We start from the raw sequence: 12,927 nt of genomic DNA on the forward strand, positions 1-12,927 counted from the left end.
TCAGTACTCAGTATTCAGTTCACAGTGCTCAGTGCTCAGTACACAGTGCTCAGTGCTCAATACTCAGTACTCAGTGCTCAGTGCTCAGTACTCAAAACGCAGTACACAGTACACAGTACTCAGTACACAGTGCACAGTCTTCAGTACTCAGTACACAGTACTCAGTACACAGTGCTCAGTACTCAGTACTCAGTACTCAGTACTCAGTACTCAGTACTCAGTACTCAGTACACAGTGCTCAGTACACAGTGCTCAGTACTCAGTACTCAGTAGTCAGTACACAGTACTCAGTCCACAGTGCTCAGTACTCAGTACACAGTGCTCAGTGCTCAGTACTCAGTGCTCAGTAATCAGTACACAGTGCTCAGTGCTCAGTACTCAGTACACAGTGCTCAGTGTTCAGTACTCAGTACTCAGTACTCAGTACTCAGTACACAGTACTCAGTACACAGTACTCAGTACACAGTGCTCAGTGCTCAGTGCTCAGTACACAGTGCTCAGTGCTCAGTACTCAGTACACAGTGCTCAGTGCTCAGTACTCAGTACTCAGTACTCAGTACTCAGTACTCAGTACACAGTACTCAGTACTCAGTACACAGTGCTCTGTGCTCAGTACTCAGTGCTCAGTGCTCAGTACTCAGTACTCAGTACACAGTACTCAGTACACAGTGCTCAGTGCTCAGTACACACTGCTCAGTGCTCAGTACTCAGTACACAGTGCTCAGTACTCAGTACACAGTGCTTAGTGCTCAGTGCTCGATACTCAGTACTCAGTACACAGTACACAGTACTCAGTACTCAGTACACAGTGCACAGTGTTCCGTACTCAGTACTCAGTACACAGTGCTCAAAACTCAGTAATCAGTACTCAGTAATCAGTACACAGTGCTCAGTGCTCAGTACTCAGTACTCAGTACTAAGTACACAGAGCTCAGGGCTCAGGCTCAGTACTCAGTACTCAGTACTCAGTACTCAGTGCTCAGTACTCAGTACTCAGCACTCAGTACACAGTACACAGTGCTCAGTACTCAGTACTCAGTACTCAGTACTCAGTACTCAGTACACAGTACACAGTACACAGTGCTCAGTGCTCAGTACACAGTGCACAGTCTTCAGTACTCAGTACTCAGTACTCAGTACACAGTGCTCAGTGCTCAGTACTCAGCAATCAGTACACAGTGCTCAGTGCTCAGTGCTCAGTACACAGTGCTCAGTACTCAGTACTCAGTACTCAGTACACAGTACTCAGTACACAGTGCTCAGTGCTCAGTACTAATTACTCAGTACACAGTGCTCAGTGCTCAGTGCTCAGTTATCAGTACACAGTGCTCAGTGCTCAGTACTCAGTACTCAGTACTCAGTACACAGTGCTCAGTGCTCAGTACTCAGTACTCAGTGCTCAGTGCTCAGTGCTCAGTACACAGTACACAGTACACAATGCTCAGTGCTCAGTACTCAGTACTCAGTACTCAGTACACAGTGCTCAGTGCTCAGTACTCAGTACTCAGTACTCAGTACTCAGTACTCAGTACACAGTAACAGTGCTCAGTGCTCAGTACACAGTGCTCAGTGCTCAGTACTCAGTACACAGTGGTCAGTGCTCAGTACACAGTACACAGTGCTCAGTGCTCAGTTCTCAGTACTCAGTACACAGTGCTCAGTACTCAGTACTCAGTACTCAGTACACAGTACTTAGTAACAGTGCTCAGTGCTCAGTGCTCAGTACTCAGTGCTCAGTGCTCAGTGCTCAGTACACAGTACACAGTACACAGTACACAGTGCTCAGTGCTCAGTACTCAGTACTCAGTACACAGTGCTCAGTGCTCAGTACTCAGTACACAGTGCTCAGTGCTCAGTACTCAGTACTCAGTGCTCAGTGCTCAGTGCTCAGTACTCAAAACGCAGTACGCAGTACACAGTACTCAGTACACAGTGCACAGTCTTCAGTACTCAGTACTCAGTACTCAGTACACAGTGCTCAGTGCTCAGTACTCAGCATTCAGTACACAGTACTCAGTACTCAGTACACAGTGCTCAGTGCTCAGTGCTCAGTGCTCAGTACACAGTGCTCAGTGCTCAGTACTCAGTACACAGTGCTCAGTGCTCAGTGCTCAGTGCTCAGTACTCAGTACACAGTACTCAGTACTCAGTACACAGTGCTCAGTGCTCAGTACTCAGTACTCAGTGCTCAGTGCTCAGTGCTCAGTACTCAGTACACAGTGCTCAGTGCTCAGTACACAGTGCTCAGTGCTCAGTACTCAGTAGTCAATACACAGTACTCAGTACTCAGTACACAGTGCTCAGTGCTCAGTACTCAGTACACAGTGCTCAGTGCTCAGTACTCAGTACACAGTACTCAGTACTCAGTACTCAGTAAACAGTGCTCACTGCTCAGTACACAGTGCTCAGTGCTCAGTACTCAGTACACAGTGCTCAGTGCTCAGTGCTCAGTACACAGTGCTCAGTGCTCAGTACACAGTGCTCAGTGCTCAGTACTCAGTACTCAGTACACAGTACTTAGTAACAGTGCTCAGTGCTCAGTGCTCAGTACTCAGTACACAGTGCTCAGTGCTCAGTGCTCAGTACTCAGTACTCAGTACTCAGTACACAGTACACAGTGCTCAGTGCTCAGTACTCAGTACTCAGTACTCAGTGCTCAGTACTCAGTACACAGTGCTCAGTGCTCAGTGCTCAGTACTCAGTACTCAGTAATCAGTATACAGTGCTCAGTGCTCAGTGCTCAGTACTCAGTACACAGTACTCAGTACACAGTGCTCAGTGCTCAGTGCTCAGTACTCAGTACACAATGCTCAGTGCTGAGTACTCAGTTCACAGTGCTCAGTGCTCAGTACTCAGTACTCAGTACACAGTGCTCTCTACTCACAACTCATTACACAGTGCTCAGTACTCAGTACTCAGTACTCAGTATACAGTGCTCAGTACTCAGTACGCAGTACACAGTACTCAGTACACAGTGCTCAGTGCTCAGTACACAGTGCTCAGTACTCAGAACACAGTGCTCAGTGCTGAGTACTCAGTTCACAGTGCTCAGTGCTCAGTACTCAGTACTCAGTACACAGTGCTCTCTACTCACAACTCATTACACAGTGCTCAGTACTCAGTACTCAGTACTCAGTACTCAGTACACAGTGCTCAGTGCTCAATACTCAGTACACAGTACTCAGTGCTCAGTGCTCAGTACTCAGTACTCAGTACTCAGTACTCAGTACTCAGTATACAGTGCTCAGTGCTCAGTACTCAGTTCTCAGTACTCAGTACTCAGTACACAGTGCTCAGTGCTCAGGGTTCAGTACACTGTACTCAGTACTCAGTACACAATGCTCAGTGCTCCGTACTCAGTACACAGTGCTCAGTACTCAGTACTCAGTAGTCAGTACTCAGTGCTCAGTGCTCAGTGCTCAGTGCTCCGTACTCAGTACACAGTGCTCAGTACTCAGCACTCAGTACTCAGTACTCAGTACACAGTGCTCAGTGCTCAGTGCTCAGTACTCAGTACTCAGTACTCAGTACACAATGCTCAGTGCTCCGTACTCAGTACACAGTGCTCAGTACTCAGTACTCAGTAGTCAGTACTCAGTGCTCAGTGCTCAGTGCTCAGTGCTCAGTACGCAGTGCTCAGTGCTCAGTACTCAGTAATCAATAAACAGTACTCAGTACTCAGTACACAGTGCTCAGTGCTCAGTACTCAGTACTCAGTACTCAGTACACAGTGCTCAGTGCTCAGTACTCAGTACACAGTGCTCAGTGCTCAGTACTCAGTACTCAGTACTCAGTATTCAGTACTCAGTACTCAGTACACAGTGCTCAGTGCTCAGTACTCAGTACTCAGTACACAGTGCTCACTGCTCAGTACACAGTGCTCAGTGCTCAGTACTCAGTACACAGTGCTCAGTGCTCAGTGCTCAGTACTCAGTACTGAGTACACAGTACTCAGTACTCAGTACACAGTGCTCTCTACTCACTACTCAGTACACAGTGCTCAGTACTCAGTACACAGTACTCAGTACACAGTACTCAGTGCTCAGTGCTCAGTACTCAGTACTCGGTACTCGGTATTCGGTATTCGGTACTCACTACTCACTACTCAGTACTCAGTACTCAGTGCTCAGTGCTCAGTAGTCAGTAATCAGTACTCAGTACACAATGCTCAGTACTCAGTACACAGTACTCAGTACACAGTACACAGTGCTCAGTACTCTCTACTCACTACTCACTACTCAGTACTCAGTACTCAGTGCTCAGTGCTCAGTACTCAGTACTCAGTGCTCAGTACTCAGTAGACAGTGCACAGTGCTCAGTACTAAGTACCCACTACTCAGTACACAGTGCTCAGTGCTCAGAACTCAGGACACCGTAAACAGAATTCAGTACACAGTGCTCAGTACTCAGTACACAGTGCTCAGTCCTCAGTTCTTTGTACTCAGTACACAGTACTCAGCACTCAGTGCTCAGTGCTCAGTGCTCAGAACTCAGTACTCAGTACACAGTACTCAGTACACCGTACTCAGTACAGAGTACTCAGTAGAGTACTCAGTACAGAGTACTCAGTTCTCAGTACACAGTACTCAGTACTCAGTACACAGTACACAGTGCTCAGTGCTCAGTACTCAGTACTCAGAACACAGTGCTCAGTGCTGAGTACTCAGTTCACAGTGCTCAGTGCTCAGTACTCAGTACTCAGTACACAGTGCTCTCTACTCACAACTCATTACACAGTGCTCAGTACTCAGTACTCAGTACTCAGTACTCAGTACTCAGTACACAGTGCTCAGTGCTCAGTGCTCAGTGCTCAGTGCTCAGTGCTCAATACTCAGTACACAGTGCTCAGTACTCAGTACTCAGTACTCAGTACTCAGTGCTCAGTACTCAGTACTCAGTACTCAGTACTCAGTATACAGTGCTCAGTGCTCAGTACTCAGTTCTCAGTACTCAGTACTCAGTACACAGTGCTCAGTGCTCAGGGTTCAGTACACTGTACTCAGTACACAGTACACAATGCTCAGTGCTCCGTACTCAGTACACAGTGCTCAGTACTCAGTACTCAGTAGTCAGTACTCAGTGCTCAGTGCTCAGTGCTCCGTACTCAGTACACAGTGCTCAGTACTCAGCACTCAGTACTCAGTACACAGTACACAGTGCTCAGTGCTCAGTGCTCAGTACTCAGTACTCAGTACTCAGCACACAGTGCTCAGTGCTCAGTACGCAGTGCTCAGTGCTCAGTGCTCAGTACTCAGTAATCAATAAACAGTACTCAGTACTCAGTACTCAGTACACAGTGCTCAGTGTTCAGTACTCAGTACTCAGTACTCAGTACTCAGTACACAGTGCTCAGTGCTCAGTACTCAGTACACAGTGCTCAGTACTCAGTACTCAGTACTCAGTACTCAGTACTCAGTACTCAGTACACAGTGCTCAGTGCTCAGTACTCAGTACTCAGTACACAGTGCTCACTGCTCAGTACACAGTGCTCAGTGCTCAGTACTCAGTACACAGTGCTCAGTGCTCAGTGCTCAGTGCTCAGTGCTCTCTACTCACTACTCAGTACACAGTGCTCAGTACTCAGTACACAGTACTCAGTACACAGTACTCTCTACTCACTACTCAGTACACAGTGCTCAGTACTCAGTGCACAGTACTCAGTACACAGTGCTCAGTACTCAGTCCTCAGTACACAGTTCTCAGTGCTCAGTGCTCAGTGCTCAGTACTCAGTACTCGGTACTCGGTATTCGGTATTCGGTACTCACTACTCACTACTCAGTACTCAGTACTCAGTGCTCAGTGCTCAGTAGTCAGTAATCAGTACTCAGTACACAATGCTCAGTACTCAGTACACAGTACTCAGTACACAGTACACAGTGCTCAGTACTCTCTACTCACTACTCACTACTCAGTACTCAGTACTCAGTGCTCAGTGCTCAGTGCTCAGTACTCAGTGCTCAGTACTCAGTACTCAGTAGACAGTGCACAGTGCTCAGTACTAAGTACCCACTACTCAGTACACAGTGCTCAGTGCTCAGAACTCAGGACACCGTAAACAGAATTCAGTACACAGTGCTCAGTACTCAGTACACAGTGCTCAGTCCTCAGTTCTTTGTACTCAGTACACAGTACTCAGCACTCAGTGCTCAGTGCTCAGTGCTCAGTAGTCAGTACACAGTGCTCAGTGCTCTGTACTCAGAACTCAGTACTCAGTACACCGTACTCAGTACACCGTACTCAGTACAGAGTACTCAGTAGAGTACTCAGTACAGAGTACTCAGTTCTCAGTACACAGTACTCAGTACACAGTACTCAGTACGCAGTGCTCAGTGCTCAGTACTCAGAACACAGTGCTCAGTCCTCAGTTCTTTGTACTCAGTACACAGTGCTCAGTGCTCAGTACTCAGAACACAGTGCTCAGTCCTCAGTTCTTTGTACTCAGTACACAGTGCTCAGTGCTCAGTGCTCAGTACACAGTACTCAGCACTCAGCACACAGCACTCAGTGCTCAGGGCTCAGTAGTCAATAAACAGTGCTCAGTGCTCAGTACTCAGTACACAGTACTCAGTACACAGTACTCAGTACACAGTACTCAGTACACAGTTTTCAGTACACAGTTTTCAGTACAGAGTACTCAGTTCTCAGAACACAGTACTCAGTACACAGTACTCAGTACACAGTGCTCAGTACACAGTGCTCAGTACTCAGTACACAGTGCTCACTGCTCAGAACTCAGGACACAGTAAACAGAATTCAGTACACAGTGCTCAGTACTCAGTACACAGTGCTCAGTCCTCAGTTCTTTGCACTCAGTACACAGTACTCAGCACTCAGCACACAGTGCTCAGTGCTCAGTGCTCAGTGCTCAGTAGTCAGTACACAGTGCTCAGTGCTCTGTACTCAGAACTCAGTACTCAGTACACAGTACTCAGTACACCGTACTCAGTACAGAGTACTCAGTACAGAGTACTCAGTACAGAGTACTCAGTTCTCAGTACACAGTACTCAGTACACAGTACTCAGTACACAGTGCACAGTGCTCAGTCCTCAGTTCTTTGTACTCAGTACACAGTGCTCAGTGCTCAGTACTCAGTACACAGTACTCAGCACTCAGCACACAGCACTCAGTGCTCAGGGCTCAGTAGTCAATAAACAGTGCTCAGTGCTCAGTACTCAGTACTCAGTACACAGTACTCAGTGCACAGTACTCAGTACACAGTACTCAGTACACAGCTTTCAGTACAGAGTACTCAGTTCTCAGAACACAGTACTCAGTACACAGTACTCAGTACACAGTGCTCAGTACTCAGTACACAGTGCTCTCTACTCACTACTCAGTACACAGTGCTCAGTACTCAGTACTCTGTACTCAGTACACAGTACTCAGTACACAGTGCTGAGTGCTCAGTACTCAGTACAGAGTGTTCTCTACTCACTACTCAGTACACAGTGCTCAGTACTCAGAACGCAGTACACAGTATTCAGTACTCAGTACACAGTACTCAGTACTCAGTACTCAGTACACAGTGCTCAGTGCTCAGTACTCAGTACTCAGTAATCAGTACACAGTGCTCAGTGCTCAGTAATCAGTACTCAGTACACAGTACTCAGTACTCAGTACTCATTACACAGTGCACAGAGCTCAGTACTCAGTACTCAGTACTCAGTACACAGTGCTCAGTGCTCAGTTATCAGTACACAGTGCCCAGTGCTCAGTACTCAGTAATCATTACTCAGTACTCAGTACACCGTGCTCAGTGCTCGGTACTCCGTACACAGCGCTCAGTGCTTAGTGCTCAGTACTCAGTACACAGTGCTCAGTGCTCAGTACTCAGCACTCAGCACGCAGTGCTCAGTGCTAAGTACTCAGTACTCAGTACTCAGTACTCAGTACACAGTGCTCAGAGCTCAGTACTCAGTACACAGTGCTCAGTGCTCAGAACTCAGTACACAGTGCTCAGTCCTCAGTACTCAGTAGTCAGTGCTCAGTGCTCAGTACTCAGTACGCAGTACACAGTACTCAGTACAAAGTGCACAATCTTCAGTACTCAGCACTCAGTACTCAGTCCACAGTGCTCAGTGCTCAGTACTCAGCAATTAGTACACAGTGCTCAGTACTCAGTGCTCAGTACACAGTGCTCAGTGCTCAGTATTCAGTACTCAGTACACAATGCTGAGTGCTCAGTACTCAGTACTCAGTACACAGTACTCAGTACACAGTGCTCAGTGCTCAGTACACAGTGCTCAGTACACAGTGCTCAGTACTCAGTACTCAGTAGACAGTGCTCAGTACTCAGTACTCAGTACACAGTACTCAGTACTCAGTACACAGTGCTCAGTGCTCAGTACTCAGTACTCAGTACTCAGTGCTCTGTGTTCAGTACTCAGTACACAGTGCTCAGTGCTCAGTACTCAGTACACAGTGGTCAGTACTCAGTAGTCAGTACACAGCACTCAGTACTCATTACACAGTGCTCAGTACTCAGTGCTCAGTACTCAGTGCTCAGTACTCAGTGCTCAGTGCTCAGTGCTCAGTACTCAGTAATCAGCACTCAGTAATCAGTACACAGTGCTCAGTGCTCAGTACTCAGTACACAGTGCTCAGGGCTCAGTACTCAGTACACAGTGCTAAGTGCTCAGTATTCAGTACTCAGTACACAGTACTCAGTACACAGTGCTCAGTGCACAGTGCTCAGTACTCAGTACACAGTGCTCAGTGCTCAGTACTCAGTACTCAGTACACAGTACTCAGTACACAGTGCTCAGTGCTCAGTACTCAGTAAACAGTGCTCAGTGCTCAGTAGTCAGGACACAGGACTCATTACTCAGTACACAGTGCTCAGTACTCAGTACACAGTGCTCAGTACTCAGTGCTCAGTGCTCAGTGCTCAGTACTCAGTACAGAGTACACAATACTCATTACACAGTGCACAGTGTTCAGTACTCAGTACTCAGTACTCAGTACACAGTGCTCAGTACTCAGTAATCAGCACTCAGTAATCAGTACACAGTGCTCAGTACTCAGTACACAGTGCTCCGGGCTCAGTACTCAGTACTCAATACACAGTGCTAAGTGCTCAGTACTCAGTACTCAGTACTCAGTACACAGTACTCAGTACACTGTGCTCAGTGCTCAGTACACAGTGCTCAGTACTCAGTACTCAGTATTCAGTACTCAGTACTCAGTACACAGTGCTCAGTGCTCAGCACTCAGTACACAGTACTCAGTACACAGTGCTCAGTGCTCAGTACTCAGTACACAGTGCTCAGTGCTCAGTACTCAGTAGTCAGTACACAGTACTCAGTACACAGAGCTCAGTACTCAGTACTCAGTACTCAGTACTCAGTACACAGTGCTCAGTGCTCAGTACTCAGTACACAGTGCTCAGTGCTCAGTGCTCAGTACTCAGTAGTCAGTACACAGGACTCAGTACTCAGTACACAGTGCTCAGTACTCAGTACACAGTGCTCAGTACTCAGTGCTCAGTAATCAGTACACAGTGCTCAGTACTCAGTACACAGTGCTCAGTGCTCAGTACTCATTACACAGTGCTCAGGGCTCAGTACTCAGTACACAGTGCTAAGTGCTCAGTATTCAGTACTCAGTACACAGTACTCAGTACACAGTGCTCAGTGCACAGTGCTCAGTACTCAGTACACAGTGCTCAGTGCTCAGTACTCAGTACTCAGTAAACAGTGCTCAGTGCTCAGTACTCAGTAGTCAGTACACAGTACTCAGTACACAGTGCTCAGTGCTCAGTACACAGTGCTCAGTGCTCAGTACTCAGTACTCAGTACACAGAGCTCAGTGCTCAGTACTCAGTAGTCAGTAGACAGTACTCAGTACACAGTGCTCAGTGCTCAGTACTCAGTACTCAGTACAGAGTACTCAGTACACAGTGCTCAGTGCTCAGTACTCAGTACACAGTGATCAGTGCTCAGTACTCAGTAGTCAGTACACAGTACTCAGTACTCAGTACACAGTGCTCAGTACTCAGTACACAGTGCTCAGTGCTCAGTACTCAGTGCTCAGTAATCAGTACACAGTGCTCAGTACTCAGTACACAGTGCTCAGTACTCAGTACTCAGTACTCAGTACACAGTACTCAGTACACAGTGCTCAGTGCTCAGAGCTCAGTACACAGTGCTCAGTGCTCAGTACTCAGTACACAGTGCTCAGTGCTCAGTACTCAGTACACAGTGCTCAGTACTCAGTACACAGTGCTCAGTGCTCAGTACTCAGTGCTCTGTGTTCAGTATTCAGTACACAGTGCTCAGTGCTCAGTACTCAGTACACAGTGCTCAGTGCTCAGTACTCAGTAGTCAGTACACAGTACTCAGTACTCATTACACAGTGCTCAGTACTCAGTGCTCAGTACTCAGTGCTCAGTGCTCAGTACTCAGTACAGAGTACACAGTACTCATTACACAGTGCACAGTGTTCAGTACTCAGTACTCAGTACTCAGTACACAGTGCTCAGTACTCAGTAATCAGCACTCAGTAATCAGTACACAGTGCTCAGTGCTCAGTACTCAGTACACAGTGCTCAGGGCTCAGTACTCAGTACTCAATACACAGTGCTAAGTGCTCAGTACTCAGTACTCAGTACACAGTACTCAGTACACAGTGCTCAGTGCTCAGTACACAGTGCTCAGTACTCAGTACTCAGTACACAGTGCTCAGTGCTCAGTACTCAGTACACAGTACTCAGTACACAGTGCTCAGTGCTCAGTACTCAGTACACAGTGCTCAGTGCTCAGTACTCAGTAGTCAGTGCTCAGTGCTCAGTACACAGTGCTCAGTGCTCAGTACACAGTGCTCAGTGCTCAGTACTCAGTACACAGTGCTCAGTGCTCAGTACTCAGTTCTCAGTACTCAGTACACAGTGCTCAGTGCTCAGTACACAGTGCTCAGTGCTCAGTACTCAGTAGTCAGTACACAGTACTCAGTACTCAGTACACAGTGCTCAGTACTCAGTACTCAGTACACAGTGCTCAGTGCTCAGTGCTCAGTACACAGTGCTCAGTACTCAGTACTCAGTACACAGTGCTCAGTGCTCAGTACTCAGTACACAGTACTCAGTACACAGTGCTCAGTGCTCAGTACTCAGTACACAGTGCTCAGTGCTCAGTACTCAGTAGTCAGTACACAGTACTCAGTACACAGTACTCAGTACACAGTGCTCAGTGCTCAGTACTCAGTACACAGTGCTCAGTGCTCAGTACTCAGTAGTCAGTACACAGTACTCAGTACTCAGTACACAGTGCTCAGTACTCAGTACACAGTGCTCAGTGCTCAGTACACAGTGCTCAGTGCTCAGTACTCAGTGCTCAGTAATCAGTACACAGTGCTCAGTACTCAGTACACAGTGCTCAGTGCTCAGTACTCAGTACTCAGTACTCAGTACTCAGTACACAGTGCTCAGTGCTAAGTGCTCAGTTCACAGTGCTCAGTGCTCAGTACTCAGTACACAGTGCTCAGTGCTCAGTACTCAGTACACAGTACTCAGTACTCAGTACACAGTGCTCAGTGCTCAGTACTCAGTGCTCAGTGCTCAGTACTCAGTACTCAGTACACAGTACTCAGTACACAGTGCTCAGTGCTCAGTACACAGTGCTCAGTGCTCAGTACTCAGTACACAGTGCTCAGTACTCAGTACACAGTGCTCAGTGCTCACTGCTCAGTACTCAGTACTCAGTACTCAGTACTCAGTACACAGTACACAGTACTCTGTACACAGTGCACAGTGTTCCGTACTCAGTACTCAGTACACAGTGCTCAAAACTCAGTAATCAGTACTCAGTAATCAGTACACAGTGCTCAGTGCTCAGTACTCAGTACTCAGTACTCAGTACACAGTGCTCAGGGCTCAGGGCTCAGTACTCAGTACTCAGTACTCAGTACTCAGTGCTCAGTACTCAGTACTCAGTACTCAGTGCTCAGTACTCAGTGCTCAGTGCTCAGTACTCAGTACTCAGTACACAGTACTCAGTACACAGTGCTCAGTGCTCAGCACTCAGTACACAGTGCTCAGTGCTCAGTACTCAGTAGTCAGTACACTGTACTCAGTACTCAGTACACAGTGCTCAGTACTCAGTACACAGTGCTCAGTGCTCAGTACTCAGTGCTCAGTAATCAGTACACAGTGCTCAGTACTCAGTACACAGTGCTCAGTGCTCAGTACTCAGTACACAGTGCTCAGTGCTCAGTACTCAGTACACAGTGCTCAGTACTCAGTACACAGTGCTCAGTGCTCAGTACTCAGTACACAGTGCTCAGTGCTCAGTACTCAGTACACAGTGCTCAGTACTCAGTACACAGTGCTCAGTGCTCAGTACTCAGTACTCAGTGCTCTGTGTTCAGTACTCAGTACACAGTGCTCAGTGCTCAGTACTCAGTACACAGTGCTCAGTGCTCAGTACTCAGTAGTCAGTACACAGTACTCCGTACTCATTACACAGTGCTCAGTGCTCAGTACTCAGTGCTCAGTACTCAGTGCTCAGTGCTCAGTACTCAGTACAGAGTACACAGTACTCATTACACAGTGCACAGTGTTCAGTACTCAGTACTCAGTACTCAGTACACAGTGCTCAGTACACAGTGCTCAGTGCTCAGTACTCAGTACACAGTGCTCAGTGCTCAGTATTCAGTACTCAGTACACAGTGCTCAGTGCTCAGTACTCAGTAGTCAGTACACAGTACTCAGTACACAGTGCTCAGTGCTCAGTACACAGTGCTCAGTGCTCAGTACTCAGTACACAGCGCTCAGTGCTCAGTACTCAGTACACAGTACTCAGTACACAGTACACAGTGCTCAGTGCTCAGTACTCAGTAGTCAGTACACAGTACTCAGTACACAGTGCTCAGTACTCAGTACACAGTGCTCAGTGCTCAGTGCTCAGTCCTCAGTGCTCAGTAATCAGTA

The sequence above is a fragment of the Carcharodon carcharias genome, chromosome 5 (genome assembly GCF_017639515.1).
Source record: "Carcharodon carcharias isolate sCarCar2 chromosome 5, sCarCar2.pri, whole genome shotgun sequence".
Lineage (NCBI taxonomy): Eukaryota > Metazoa > Chordata > Chondrichthyes > Lamniformes > Lamnidae > Carcharodon > Carcharodon carcharias.